The sequence below is a fragment of the Halichoerus grypus genome, chromosome 1 (assembly GCF_964656455.1).
Source record: "Halichoerus grypus chromosome 1, mHalGry1.hap1.1, whole genome shotgun sequence".
NCBI classification, from domain to species: domain Eukaryota; kingdom Metazoa; phylum Chordata; class Mammalia; order Carnivora; family Phocidae; genus Halichoerus; species Halichoerus grypus.
In genome coordinates this window covers 36,103,540-36,120,458 of record NC_135712.1, presented here as the reverse complement: position 1 = coordinate 36,120,458, position 16,919 = coordinate 36,103,540, and positions in this window count along the sequence as shown.

Genomic DNA, 16,919 nt, shown 5'->3' with positions numbered 1-16,919 from the left:
AGTTTGAGAGATGGGTTTACATGTAGGTATTTTATTTTGGGAACTAATTCCAGAGGATAGGAATGAAGAAACAAGGAAGAATAAAACAAGAAAGGGGGCAAGGTTAATTCAGCATGAGTTATTGAGCCGTTAGATCTTTCCAGTGGACAACCGGGACTCAATCTCTCTGAAAACCTTCTGAGAAATCAGGCAGTCAAACATAGAACTGACTGCCTGGGAAGAAGGAAAAGGGGGTTATTTTCATCTCCTATATCTCTAAGATTGATCTGGGGATATTATCCTTTCACAGACATGGGTTTTTGCACATCCCAGGATGACTAAGTAAGTTCACCTACAAATGCCTTTTAATGGCTGGGTGGGCAACCTTTATGCAGAAAGAAAGATATGCACCCTGCCACTAAGCTGCAAGGCTATACATACATATACATATATTGTTGGTTACATACAGCAAAAGTCAAAGCCAAAAGGAGGGCTGAGAGGTTTTGAGATGAGGCATAAAAGATGTCACACTTCAGGTGTGGTTGAGTGACTTTCTCTAGATAATAAAATGAGTGGAGGTGAACTATGTCCCTTCCAGGTGGAAATATTAAGAGCCACTGAGCATTTTTTATATCTCATTCCTTCTCTCTGTAACTAACAATAATCCCAATGATGACTTCTTCTTTAGCTTGGATCCATGGGTGAGCCAGATTTGAAAAACCAGTTGTCCATTGATGACAATGCAGATTAAGTGAAAAATAAACTTTTGTTCTTTTAAAGTATTGAAATTGGAGATTTTTTTTTTTCAACTCTGAGATAGTTTATTGTAGAAACATGGTCCTACTGTATTTTTCAATGCAATCATTTCCTAACTCTTCACACTTATTCTTGTGAGGGACAAGCTTTCTGTTGTCTTAAAGGAAAAACTAATATAGATATATATAGTATATGCATATATATATTATGTGTATATAAATTTAATGGGAAGAAAAGGGAGCAAGGAGAAATAATAGAACTGCCACATGCTTAAAAGACTGACTTCCGGCTGTGTCAAAAACTGATAGTGTGATTGATCCTGGGCAACTCACTATTTTTTTTTTTTTTTTAAGATTTATTTGAGACAGAGAGAGAGAGCAAGAGTGGGAAGGGCAGAAGAAGAGGGAGAGAGAGAATCTCAAGCAGACTCCTTGCTGAGCACAGCTGGACATGGGGCTTGATCTCATGACCCTGCAGAGATCATGACACTGAGATCATGACCTAAGCTGAAACCAAGAGTCAGAAGCTTAACCAACAGTGCCACCCAGGTGCCCCCGGTCAGGTTCCTTCTAATCTCACTAGGTAGGCCTGTTTTTCCATCTCAGAAAGAGGAGCTTAGTCTAGATCTTGAAGTGTGGACCTGGACCAGCATTATTATCATCCCCTGGGAACTCATTAGAAATGCAAATTCTGATCCGTAGTCAGACGCGTTATCCATTGCGCCTGGTGATGGGTATTAAAGAGGGCACGTACTGAATGGAGCACTGGGTGTTATACGCAAACAATGAATCATGGAACACTACATCAAAAACTAATGATGTAATGTATGGTGATTAACATAACATAATAATAATAAAAAAATATAAAAAGCAGAGAAAAAAAAAAAAGAAATGCAAATTCTTAGACCTTACCCAGACCTACAAACCAGAAACTGGTGGTGGGGTCCAGCCATCTGTGGTTTAATAAACCCTCCAGGTGATTCTGATGCTCACTCAAGTTTGAGAACAGCTGTGAATAATCCCATTATAAAAGCTTGACTCTCAGCCGCCAGAGCTAATGCTGCAGAATAACCCAAACAGCCAAATCTCTGCTCCTGGAGGTCGCTTCTCGACAGTAAGTCTGTGATTTCAGGATTCTACCTGACTTTGTACATTATTGTTTGCATTTCTGTGTCAATTTAACACTCACTGCCCATAGTAATCAAGTATCAGTTTAACTGACACTTAGCAGTTTCTAAAATGAAACTGGTACATGTAAAGTTAGACAAAGCATTGCTATGACCAATCAGTGAACATTTAAGGAACTGTTTAGTTATATAATGTAAGAACAATTGAACAGAAATAAAGTAGGGATTTTTTTTTAGCAAAAAAATAACATTCCACTGATAAAGTTAACATTTATTTAAAAATATGGAGGAAAAATTACACTCAAAATGTGGTTTTACAAGTCTGCCTAAAAATTGTCCTCTTCACAGTTATCAGAATGCCCACATTAGATTTGATTTGTTTCCTTTTTTTCCATTTTGTATTTTTACCTTTTACTTTGGTAACATATCTATGTTACATTTTTACCTATGTGCAATTGAAAATATATTTATAGTCTTCTTTTTTGATTTTCAAATGTATAAGTATTTCCTTTATGGTGGTCTTATGCTTAATATTAAATACTATAAGTGAGATAAAGTCTACTAATATAAGGTATATCAATGAAATTTGATATGTATATTATGTATTCACAATTTTTCCATACATGTGAATGAGAAAGATATTGTTGTTTGGCGTTAAGTAATTTAGATAATTAAAATGCAGTGGAATAAAATGTTAACTAGGCTTTTTTTTCAATTTTAATTATTTTCCCTGTATTTTATGGTTTTGCTGTTTGTACTCCATGTTGGGATAGAGATGAGTATTGCTTATGGTTACTCAGCATCACTTCCCACTACCTTGTATGTTCCTTCCCTTACCATAGGACGACTATATTTAAACAATCACGTTTGTCAGATCTCTATGTAGGTAAGAGCAATTTAAGTTAGTTGTGACAAGAAGCACTTAAATGAATAGAGAAAGTGGAGGTGACGTAGGGGCCATCTTCTCATGGCTATGAAGGCTGACAAGAAAGAGCTCGAGACCTAATTGTTTGTGGGGGCCAAGATCCATTCTGTTATAATTGCCATTTGCTGAAAATTTGAGGGGACATGAACTTTCTGATGCAACATTTTATAAATACTGGTAAATGGTTCTCAATTGATGAGTAAAAAAAGAAAAATACTAGTACAAGAGAAATGCTTATAAAAGCTAGAATGGACAGACATTCTGAGGAAGTATAGCTATAATAATGAATGAGGAATCATTGTTTCTACTATCACTGGAAAGAGAAAAAAAAATACCTTCTCTCTTCTTCTTTTGAATATATTCTCTGGTGGACTGAAGCCATTTGGACCTGCATGTGAATATTTACTTTGAATTTTTTCATTTATAGAATGTGGAAAATTTTTCTCCAGTCAAACCATTATTACATTTATTCTAATAAGAGTAGTACATATTCTTTGAAAGAAAAATAAATTATCGGCTATAATTTTAAAATGTGATGCTTATTATTTAAAATGTGACAGGCACATGAATCACAGAAACTCCTAAAACTGTTACAAATATTTTTTCTTTCCCCACATATCACCTGTGCATGCACATAGAATTTTCACTCAATAATTGTAATTAATAAAAATTAATATTTTTGAATATGTAGTATATTTCAGGAACTTTATGAAGTGCTTTATACTCTATATATGGAAATATATATTTCAGTAAAGAACAAATTTTCTACATGGGTGCCAATCAATATTCAAAAATAAATATCTTAAACCCAATTTTATTCTTGTTGTTTATAGACTAGTTCCCATGATTCCTATGTGAAATATTTTTTTTAGCTTAAACGTATCTTTGTTATATAACTAGTTTTTCTAATATGCATGCACATAGGAAATATGAATCGTTCACTGTGTATTCCCAACTACTTATTATTTACATTTGATCACAGTCCTATAATGAGGGGAATATTGCAACTGTTTAACATTGCTAGCATTTGGGTACAAAAGATTTCCTGTATTAGTCAATATGGTAATACTCCTAAACAAGCTGGAAATGTTGAGGAATATGGAAATTGGCTGATAAATATACTGGTCACTTTAGAAGCATGTTCAAATCTATCTTCTTGCTGTCCTAATGAATATGGAAGCCTGCCCAATGTGATTGGGCTAAAAGTTCAAGGGCTTTGTAAAGTACAAATCTTGTAGGGCACCAGTGGCAACTGGAATATGGACTTAGGAAAAAAAACACACAACATAGAACTGTTTTTGTGTATCCATTTATATGGAAAATTTAAAATAAATGGTTAACAATATTGCAATACTGTGTTAAAAACTAAACATGAGCTGTATGCATTCTTTCACTATGCATAGCACAAGGATGATAAATTAGATAGCCATTTAACACACAGGAGTTGTTTGATTATAATAGGTTTCTATGTTTTACAAAAGCTTGCATTGTCATTATATAAGCCATTTTTATGGATCAAAGTACATTCGAATCATGTATCCATTAAAAAAGAACAGGAGAAATTATCAAATGATTTTGGCACAGAAAAAAAATTATAAGTACTTGGTAAACAAATGCGTTAAAAACTCAGCAAATAAAAAATGGGATACTGGTGGTTAAATTATTTTTCAGCCTGTGTGTCGTGCTCAGTTGTAGAAAATTAGGAAATATATATATATTAAATTATGTTATTCTAAATATGTAAGTTACTTCTCAAATGATACATATTATTTAATTGTTCTCTCACTAATATGTAAGGAAAACAAATAATACGTTAATTAAAAGAAGGGTGGAATTTGTAAAGTTATGTCTTATCTTAGATTTCATGACGTAGGGGGGTGCCTGGGTGGCTCAGTCAGTTAAGCGTCTGCCTTCAGCTCAAGGTCATGATCCTGGAGTCCCTTGATTGAGCCTCGCATTGGGCTCCCTGATGAGCAGGGAGTCTGCTTCTCCCTCTGCCCCTCACCCCACTCATGCTGTCTCTCTCCCAGTCTCTCTCTCTTTCTCTCAAATAAATAAAATCATTTAAAAAATTTCATGATTTAGGAAAAAGAATAATTCACTGAGAATTCAAGACATATTAGCTATGCTGTTTTGTTTGGTCTTAATTCATTGTACTAGTACAAAGAATTTCTTAATTCTAGGGGCGCCTGGTTGGCTCAGTCATTAAGCATCTGCCTTCGGCTCAGGTCATGATCCCAGCGTCCTGGGATCGAGTCCCACATCGGGCTCCCTGCCCGGTGGGAAGCCTGCTTCTCCCTCTCCCTCTCCCCCTACTTATGTTCCCTCTCTCGCTGTGTGTCTCTCTGTCAAATAAATAAATAAAATCTTTAAAAAAAAAAAGAATTTCTTAATGCTTTAAGAAACCTGCATCTTTAATTTCCATGATCTTTTTACATTAAGAAAATGAGTAGGTGTTTATTGAAAAGACAGGTCAGTGTTAAGTAGTAATTATCTAGTTAGTTGAGTAGGAACACTTGATAGTTGTTTTCTGCAAATAGTGTTGAGAGAAAATAACATGTTGAATCATGAACAAAACTGCATATACAGTACTAGAATAATAGAAAAGGAACTTCCAGCAAAAGAATATTCTAATATTTCATAATCAAAAATGGCATAGACAGTAAATTGGGAAAATAATCATGATTCATGAAATCCAGTAGGTATCAAATTTTGGTAATTTTATTTAAAATAGTTTGTAAATGAAAGGATTATTTTTCTCATTTTATATACCAAATCCTTTTAACTTATATTTTAAAGAACTGCATATCTGCAACTAAAATAAAGAAAAATGCATATCAAGTAAACACTTATATTTAAATGATGAAAAAAGTATTAAACTATATAAGACATAAAAGAACAATTAGCCTATTGAACTTTAAATTTATCCATAAATCAGCTATTTACAGTGCATCAACATCATTTTTATAACTATTAAAACTTATCCCAAAAGTATTACAGGGTGAATACAAGCTTCTAACATCTCTTTCAAATATTTGATAAAATGGATAAAGATAAATATATATGAGGGGAGAAATACCACACATATATCAGCCCTGAAATGATAGGAGGGAGGCAAGTTCAGGATGTCAACTCTGAAGAAATAAAGAGTCGTTTGCTATAATCTTTGGTGGTGGGGGGCAGAGTGTGAGAATGTAAGAGTATCTTTTTGATGTTGCAAGAGTTAGTATGAGTATAAAGATAAGATCCAGAATGCTTAGAGGCAGAGAAAGTAAATCCTAATGTCATGGTTGGTGTCTTGAGCCTTCAGGTACAGTTTTAGATAAATTCTTTTTAGTCACCTAGTTAACATGGGGCTTTCTGTCACCTCCAACATAAACCCTCATTCATGCAATTGTGTACAAGAAAATATGATTATATTTCTAGAAAATGTGGAAAATCAAGCTGAAAATTACAGATTCTATATCAGCTTGTCACACCTTTCTTGTCTTCCTAGTACAATTTCAAATAGTAGGATGATTTAGTTATTTATAAGGCAACTAAATGATTCAAGATAATCGAGTCAGTGATAACTGCCGCACAATTATGCCGCAGCAAAGGTTCCTGGGTATCCATTCTTCTCTTTATCATCCCGAGTATGTTAAAACCTTTTGAGAGGCAATTTTACAGCCCTGACCACAATCCTATATTCTGGTTAAAACATGAACAAACTGTTGTTTGTTATAAACTTGGTAAGTTTTTTTGATACTTTAAGTCTCTTTCTACACCACATTACATAACTGGCTCAGCTCAAATTCTGTTTTCTGAACATCTCCCTGACGTGCGTCCACTAGTTGTAGCATTTTATTGTTTAATCACTATATGGTTGTGCACCTGTGAAGGACACCACAGTTGACCACTCTTGCTCTAAACTGCAATTTAGCTTTGAAATTTTTGCTCTGGAGTGTGTTCCATAGATCAACATTGTGATAATTGTGCAATATCTTGAATGTTTTCTTTTAAAAACATTGTATTTACATTTCTTTTCCTTCATATATTTAGGCAATGGTACAAATGGAGTTGATAGTGAAGATTAATGTCATGTTCTCTAATCATTCATGATTGGTAATCTAAGGATGCTAGAAATTTACCTGGAAAAGGTGACAGTAATAAGGAAAAATGTTTAGTTTAAATGACTGAAAGCAACTATCCAAACAGGTTTAATTTCATTTGTAATTATGCTTTATGTTCTTATTAGTAGAGGAGACATTGAAACATTGTTCTTAGGAGGAAAAATAAAGGCTCCTATCTGTTCTTTCTCCCAGCAAGGATCATGATCTTGCACATGGTAGAGGGATCCTGAATTTACATGTGGAACACATTAACTCCAATATTCCATGTTATTTCAATTCTCATCTCATTAAAACGTATAAGCACAAGTTAGAAGATCAAGCTTTTTAATTTATTAACAACAAATCTAGGGACTTGGATCTTTTAACTATAACTCAGAATATGTAATAACAAAAAACCTGCTAATATTAAAAACATGGCCCTTTATATTTAACTCGACTGTCTCTCATCAGTTGAATGAAATAGTTTTGGCAGCCAAGCTCCGTCTTCACAATAAGAAAAGTTAAATATTTCATGTTACTGTTTTATTTGCATAAGCCTTTCTACTTTGCTTTGAATTTATCTTTTTTTCCTATTTCATTTAAACTCTAGATCAATAGGATTACTCTGAAGATGAAATTTTAATAAGTTTCTAGTTATATCTACTTTTGCCTTCATTTAATTCTTAGAAGCACTGAAAACACACCTTATGAGGAAAAGCAGAAGGATAAAATTCTCAATTTCTGTCCATTTTTATATGGGAACAAAGGGAATTTTGGAAAGAATAAATTGTCTCTTGATTCTACCTGCAATTTGTAAACAATTGTTAGGGTAGCACTGCAGGTAACTTCATTATAGATTGTTACGACTTTCTTTCTATTAGATTATTAACATTGTTTTTAAATTTTAAATTTCTTAGGGATAGATTATTTCTTGCTTTTATGGTAATAGTATCATAGGAATACATGTACCCAGATATACCATAATCTGTGGCAGTGTAATTCCAAAAATTGATTTGAGATGGAAAGTTTTATCAACTTCTTCCCAATTTTAGTAGCTCCCCTTTCACTCTTGATAAGAACTATTGGCAATAGTTCTCAATAGTTTATAAAATGTTTGGCAAACCCAGGTAACACCCTCACCTCTTTTGAAACCTGATAACTTCCCATAAATTTCACTTACATAACAATTTACCAACACCCAAAATAATTTTTTCCCAGAGTTATACATTAGAGTCAAGGCAAATTCTAGAGACATTTACACATGAGAAGAGTATTCTGAAATTCTGAAGATAATCACATGGAAGCATTAAAAAGACAATTTTTTTATATATGTTTCCCTTTCACTGTCAAATGAAAGGAGTCAGTTACGTCAGTATAAACTATGTATTTAAAAAAATATTTTTATTGCCAGAAGACAAACAGATATTGTCATAAATTGGCAGTATTAAAATAATTTATTGTGCATGAATTTAGCCAATAGAAAACAGGCAGGAACACTAATAAGAATTAATGAATCTTCATAATCTTAAGAAGTTCTAGCTTATAAAAAATGTTATCGATTGGATAACAGTTTTTATTAGCTGTTATGAGGTGTGCAGATTGTAACACTAACAGTAAAACATTAAGGAAATACATTGATTGTACAATGCCTTCCAATTCTGAGAGATTAAAAGGTGAAAAAAAATACTTAAGAGGCAGTGTTATGCCAAAGTCAAAGTGGGGGGCTCAGCATAATACTTATAAAAAGAATCCATCTCTCATTAAAAGAAATACTGTAGTATATATTTATAGGAATATGATAACACACTGAAGATCAAATGATAATAAGATAATCTTATTTTCCTTTAGCACATACTAGAACTTATATTTTTCATTATTCATAATCATCATTACTACTAATAATCAGCAGTAAATACTACTCTAAATGTGGCCTAGCCATTAATAAAAGCAAGAGAATGTGAATTATAAAGCTAGGTTTTTAGTTCTAGACAGTTGATGTACATACATAAGGAAGTTATTTGCATTTCTCATTCTTAGTCTCTTGATCTCCAGAATTACTATAATGGTACCTGTGCAATCTATCTGAGGCTGCTGTTAAAATTAAATGATTAAAAAAAAAAAAAGAAAGAAAGAAAAAGAAGATAGTAGGAAGGGAAAAATGAAGGAGGGGAGATCGGAGGGGGAGATGAACCATGAGAGACCATGGACTCTGAGAAACAAACTGAGGGTTCTAGAGGGGAGGTGAGTGGGGGGATGGGTTAGCCTGGTGATTGGTATTAAAGAGGGCACGTACTGCATGGAGCACTGGGTGTTATACGCAAACAATGAATCATGGAACACTACATCAAAAACTAATGATGTGATGTATGGTGATTAACATAATAAAATAAAATTTAAAAAAAATTAAGTGATAAATGGCAAACACACTTTACAATATGAAAGTTTTATCCTAATGCTTTATATCAGTGTACCATGTAAAAAAATAATACTTCATCAAGTAATTGAAACATAAAAAGGAGGCAATACTTGTGAAATTTCTAGCACAATGACCCATATTAAGTATTCTATAAGTATCGTAAAGTACATGTTTGCACTTTTGTTGTGACTTAAATACTGAACGCTTTCATATATTGAACATTCAATCTGTAAATATATTTCTAAATAAAAGCAATACTTTATTATTCCTTTTGAAAATAGTTTACAGTGCTATAATATGTATATTACTTTTATGTTGTGTCATATTGTCCCTGTGCCGTTCACTGTGCAAACAAATTATAAAGTTATCAGCTAATGTATCAACAACATTGTTTATTTAATATTTATAAAGTTGGCATACTTCTTGAGTTTCAAATGAGTAACTCTTCAAATTTTAACTGAAATATTTTTAAGTTCTAGGCTGCTAGAGGACATATTTTTTTAAATGCTACATTCTAAATTGCAATTAATTTTTCAACCCCTTTGAGCACATTTAAGTCTGCATTTGTTACTTTAATTAAACTGAATAATTCAAATATTAAATGAAACTGTGTAACCTCAACTAATTGAAAAACGAGTGGGCTGATTACTGAATATGAAGACGAACTTGAAAGTGTAGAGTTCTGTATTAAATTCATATTTATTCTTAAATATTCTTAAAGATTATATGTTTATGAATCTGAAGTAAAGGAGAAATTCTCACTTTTGGGGTGTGTGTGTGTGTGTGTGTGTGTTAAAAAAAATTAGAATATTCCATCAGGTTTTCTGCTTGATATGCATTACTTCCACAAATCCCCAATAAAAATGTTCTTCAGATATATTCTACCCTCCTGATCAAAATGTATAAGTTCAGTCTTGATAAGCATCATTGATTAAAATATGATTTTATAGTAAAGTTGAACTTGATTATGTTAGAACTTTTACATTTGAAAAATCTTAACTGAATTAATATATATGGAGGAGGAAAATGACAGAAAAGCATCCCTGTTGACATTCTTTGTAATTTCAGTGGCATTAGAATAATTTGCCTAAAAATGAATGTGTCTGATTGAGAAATTGTTGTCTAAAGTAGATATATAGAGACATACACGCAAATAGCTATTATAGTTCCAATAATATAAAAATGTTAAATAATACAAAAGTGTTTGCCTTTTAATCTTTTTAATAAGCAAAGCAATACATTTTAGTTATTTATACTTTCAATAACAGCAACAATAATAAAATTCAAGTTCTGATTCTCACAGTGAAATAACAGCTAAAAATCATTAGCTTTCTCCCTTCAATTTAGTATACAGCCTATGAATCTTGTTCTCCTGTGAAAGTAGACCTTTTACCTTGGATTTTTTACTTCTAACTAAAAATGTATCACTTTAGCTAGTTCTATTTCCTTGTTCCTTTGTTGGAGTAAAATGATTTGTTTTAACTTAAACTCACTTAGAAGTGACCAAGTACATTTAAAAACTAGCTAAGAAAAAAACACTAGCTAAGAATTTTCAAATTCCTCTTTGTTCCATTATGTTTGCAATTTTTTTCACGGCAGTAATTAGATCACAGGGAGATAAAACACTGTACTGTGTCTGTATGTAGAACTACTTTAGGTCTTATAAAGCTTGATTGTTAACCACTTTTACATTTTGATGATTGCTCAAATCTAATTGTAAATGCAAGCCAGCTGTTCTTAAGTATTGATTTTTTTTGTTTGTTTTGAGTATTTATTTATTTATCTGTCATACCAGAATTGCTTCGTAATCATCAACAACCATTCACCTAATGGCTTTCAAGTTTTTCTTAGGTATTGGGACAATATTATTGGACAGTCGACTATCATCTCTTCCTTTTGGTCCTATCCTCAATGAAAGTCATTCAGTCTTTATTAGTAATTTGGCAACTGTTTTTCATGTTCTACTGAAAAAGAAATAAGAAAAATGACCTGAATAAAATTTGTATGTTCTATTAATTTAAGAGTCTTCAATAAAGCAGCTGAATAGGAGATTATTGGAAGACCATTTTGGGAAGATAAATTTTTATCCAGATTGATGAAATCCATTAATTAGCACCTCAAGCATTGATTTTCTTTACATAGCACTTTCTAAATTTTTCACATTTATTTTCTTAATTGGCAAATCTTGACACTATCTTGATGTAGCTAAAAACAGATATTATTGGCATAGAGATTAGAAAACTGAAAAGATATACTTAAGATGATGAAATAATATCTAACAGGGAAAATCATTTTAAATTTCCAGACCTAAAATCCCATGTTTTCTGAACTGTGCAAACTGTGCACATGACAATTAAAGTTCTCCCCAATGCAGTAATAAAATCAAAAGTCTTTCATTATTATATTAACAGATAATAGAAATTATCAGTATTGATATAGGCACCATTAATACATAGAGGCAGGATATCATTGTAAAGCATTATCTTTGTGTGAACACCTATCCAGTTTTTGGTCTTTAGCTTTTCACATCTAAAAAAAATTCATCATTCTGAGTAAATTTTTTACATAATCTGTCTGTTATATCCTTACCCATACCTAATAAAGTTATATCTATGCTGAATGGGTATCTATTAATGTCATAGAAAGAGACATCTTTATAGCAAAAAGCAGTTTTTATTCTTCCATATATTTCCCCTTATAAAATTGAAAACAATGTAAATTTATATTTAGGAGGTTTGTTGATGAATGTTGAATCGCATGGGAAATCAATTCGATCATATTAATGTCTAGGGCTATACGATTATGATGGGTTCATGTAACCATCTCCAATTTACAGAGAACTGCTGAAGGTATTAGTATTTTTCTCTATGGCAGTATCTTCCTGGCCATTGCTGGTGAAACACTTACCTTCTGCTTTTCCATGTTTTAGTAATTCTATCATCCTCCTATTAAAAGTTTTTTTAAGCATTGCACAGTAAAATCGCTTGGTTCACAATTCTGCTTCAATTCTGTCTTTCCGAAAGTTTACTTCAGTTACTTTCATTTAATTTTTCAATACGTGCATTACAAGCTTATATATATATTGGTCTGTTGCTACAGTGATCTAATGGTTTTAGCCTTTTGGGGGATAAATTTTTCTAGGCTACCTCAATAATGGTTTTCCTACCATGAAGGGGATATGTTACTTCACTAATAATTCCCTTGCAGTTTTATGAAGTGAGGTGCAAAATTTGCAGAGATGAAATAATAAAATGGGGTTCAAAAGAAAGGTTTTGAAATAGCAATGATTAAAACATTACATCATTTTGCTCTTTTTTTTTTTAAGATTTTATTTATTTATTTGACAGGCAGAGAGAGAGAGCGCAAGCAGGGAGAGCGGCAGGCAAAGAGAGAAGGAGAAACAGACTCCCTGCCAAGCAAGGAGCCTGATGTGGGGCTCGATCCCAGGACCCTGGGGTCATGACATGAGCTGAAGGCAGACGCTCAACCGAATGAGCCACCCAGGCAGGCGCCCCCATTTTGCTCTTTTTAATAATGTAATTTATATGCTATTTTAATGTTTTTCATATTTTTAGAGACAATCAATATACCTCTTGGATTCTACTATTCTTTTTCATAATTATAATCAGCTACAGATCCATTATACTGGCTGAGAACTCTTCAGAGATGAAAACTTCAGGGCATTGGGTTTTTATGTTTTTATTACCTGTAAGTTTAATTTTGACTATGATAAAATACAATGAACATTTATTTTAGTGAACAAAAATGATTGAAGTTTCACCATGTGCAAGTACTGCACTAAACACTAAAATCAAAGAAACAAATTAAAGAATAAACTGCTTTTAAGCATTTTAAAATATGAGAAAGTTGATACATGAAGGTAAAATTTTATGTCCTTTGTAACAATTTTAGTTTGACTAAAAGCTAGTGATACGTAGTTTACTTCACAAAATCTTTCCTTTGAAGTGTTCATGAAAACAATATTAAAGATGTAAAAGTAATAAATTTTGTCTAACAATGTAACTGTAGAAGAGAAATTAGAGAATCGATTCCATTTATAACAGCACCAAAAACCATAAGATACCTTGGAATAAACCCAACCAAAGAGGTAAAGGATCTATACTCTAGGAACTACAGAATACTCATGAAAGAAATTGAAGAAGACACAAAAAGATGGAAAAATATTCCATGCTCATGGATTGGAAGAATAAACGTTAAAATGTCTATGCTGCCCAGAGCAATCTATACCTTCAACGCCATCCCAATCAAAATTCCAGTGGCATTTTTCATGATGCTGGAACAAACAATCCTAAAATTTGTATGGAATCAGAAAAGACCCCGAATTGCCAAGGAAATGTTGAAAAAGAAAAACAAAGCTGGGGGCATCACGTTGCCTGATTTCAAGCTATATTACAAAGCTGTGATCACCAAGACAGCATGGTAGTGGCACAAAAACAGACACGTAGACCAATGGAACAGAATAGAGAGCCCAGATATGGACCCTCAACTCTATGGTCAAATAATCTTCGACAAAGCAGGAAAAAATATGCAATGGAAAAAAACCTCTTCAAAAATGGTGCTGGGAAAATTGGACAGCTATATACAGAAGAATGAAACTCGACCATTCTCTTACACCATACACAAAGATAAACTCAAAATGGATGAAATACCTCAGTGTGAGACAGGAATCCATCAAAATCCAAGAGGAGAACATAGGCAGTAATCTTTTTGACATTGGCCACAGCAACTTCTTTTAAGACACGTCCCCAAAGGCAAGGGAAGCAAAAGTGAAAATGAACTTCTGGGACTTAATCAAGATAAAAAGCTTCTGTACAGCAAAGGAAACAGTCAACAAAAAGAGGCAACCCACAGAATGGGAGATTTTTGCAAATAACACTACAGACAAAGGGCTGATATCCAAGATCTTTAAAGAACTTCTCGAACTCAACACCCAAAAAACAAATAATCAAGTCAATAAATGGGCAGAAGACATGAACAGACACTTCTCTAAAGAAGACATACAAATGGCTAACAGACACATGAAAAAATGTTCATCATCATTAGCCATCAGGGAAATTCAAATTAAAACTACATTGATCGTTTGTGCATAACACCCAGTGCTCCATGCAGAACGTGCCTCTTTAATACCCATCACCAGGCTAACCCATCCTCCCACCCCCCTCCCCTCTAGAACCCTCAGTTTGTTTTTCAGAGGCCATCGTCTCTCATGGTTCATCTCCCCCTCCGATTTCCCCCCCTTCATTCTTCCCCTCCTGCTATCATCTTCTTCTTTTTTTTTTTTCTTAACATATATAGCATCATGGAACACTACATCAAAAACTAACGATGTAATGTATGATGATTAACATAACAATAAATAAATTAAAAAAAACACATTGAAATATCACCTTAAATGAGTTAGAATGGCAAAAATTGACAAGCAAGAAACAACAAATGTTGGACAGGTTGTGGAGAAAGGGGAACCGCAAGTAGGTACAGCCACTTTGGAAAACAATGTGGAGGTTCCTCAAAAAATTAAAAATAGAGCTACCCTATGATCCAGCAATTGCACTACTGGGTATTTACCCCAAAGAACAGATGTAGTGAAAAGAAGGGCCATATGCACCCCCATGTTCAGAGCAGCAATTTCCACAATAGCCAAAGTGTGGAAAGAGCCATGATGCTCTTCAACAGATGAATGGATAAAGAAGATGTGGTCCATATATACAATGGGATATTACTCAGCCATCAGAAAGGATGAATACCCACCATTTGCATCAACATGGATGGAACTGGAGGAGATTATGCTAAGTGAAATAAATCAAGCAGAGAAAGTCAATTATCATAAGGTTTCATTTATTTGTGGAACATAAGGAATAGCATGGAGGACATTAGGAGTAGGAAGGGAAAGTAGGAAGGGTTTTAGAGGGGAAGGGGGTGGGAGGATGGGTTAGCCCAGTGATGGGTATTAAGGAGGGCACGTATTCCATGGAGCACTGGGTGTTATATGAAAACAATGAATCATGGAACACTACATCAAAAACTAATGATGTACTGTATGGTGATGAACATAACATAATAAAAAAAATTGTCTATCTGCTTGTCAATATGAGGAATTTTCAGAAGTAACCACAGAAATATTTGTGGGGTCACTGGAGAAAAATCCATATCTAATATCTGTCAATTCACATATTTCTTCTTGTGAACTTTAGAAAAGGATAAAGCTCAGGAAAGAAAACACACTTCTGCTTTCCAAGTCAATTAGAACAATTTCACTCTCAAATTTGGCCCATTAATATTTTTTACTTACACCAATTCTTAAGTCTATATTTCAGCCTACTCAATGAATATTATGGCAAAAATGATTTAAGAAAATATTTCATTTCTGAAGAAATAAAGTCCTGGGAAGAAAATGTTGGGCCTAAAAGAATTATGGCTAGGATTTGCTGGCTAAATATTTTTATTCAGAGTTCCTTGCAAAGTATTGTTTTACATGTTCTCAGAGTATCTTTATATAAATTCTTACCCTCACAAATATATTAATGGATAAAGTTAATATGTTAGAGGGAGGGACCAGAATATTTCCTCTTATGTTAATAAAACATTTAAAATTTAGGACTATATAATATCACACGAATAGATAGAAGTTATAAGTAGCAATGAGACTTCTGACAAATAAAAATCCCAACAGCAAACAAGGACCCAGTTAAAAAAAAAAAAAAAATAGGACAATCTAAATTACATGTGCTTCCCACTTACAAGGAATAAGGATTATTTAATCATCTTCTTCAAGAGGAATAAACAACAACAACAAAAATACCATGAAAGCATTTCATAATACAAAAAAATAACACAATGTTAAGGATGCAAAGAAAACTGTATTTTAAACAGAAATCTATAAGACACAAGTTTTACTTTACGATCAGTAATATTCAGGATAACAAAGATTTTTTTTAAGATTTATTTATTTATTGACATAATCTCTACACCCAACGTGGAGCTTGAACTCACGACTCTGAGATCAAGAGTTGCATGCCCTACCAACTGAGCCAACCAGGTGCCCCAAGAGGGTACAAAGAATTTTTTAAGACAAAAGAGGCTTAAAGAAATAGCAAGAGGAAAAAAGTCAACATATAAAAAGGACCCCACTAGTATCAGGTAAAACACAGAGATATGCACCTCCATGTATATCAAGATGAAATTTTGAATTTTAAAGAATAAATTTTGTATCTCTTATGGCAATACAAATGGTGTCAATCTATGTACAAAACAGAGATAGTTTTCATTGCCACAGCTCTGGAATAAAAACTTGAAGCCTGGAATTGTGATACCCTCAGGTTTGCTTTTCTCTTTCAAGGTTGTTTTGGCTATTTGCAGTCTTTTGTGGTTCCATAGATATTATAGGATTGTTTGTTCCGTTTCTGTGCAAAATGTTGTTGGTATTTTGATAAAGATTGCTTTAAATGTGTAGATTGCATTGGGTAGTATAGACATTTTAACAATATTTGTTTTTCCAATCCATGAGCATGGAATGTCTTTCCATTTCTTTGTGTCATCTTCAATTTCTTTCATCAGTGTTTTATACTTTTTGGAGTACAGGTCTTTCACCTCTTTGGTTTATTGCTA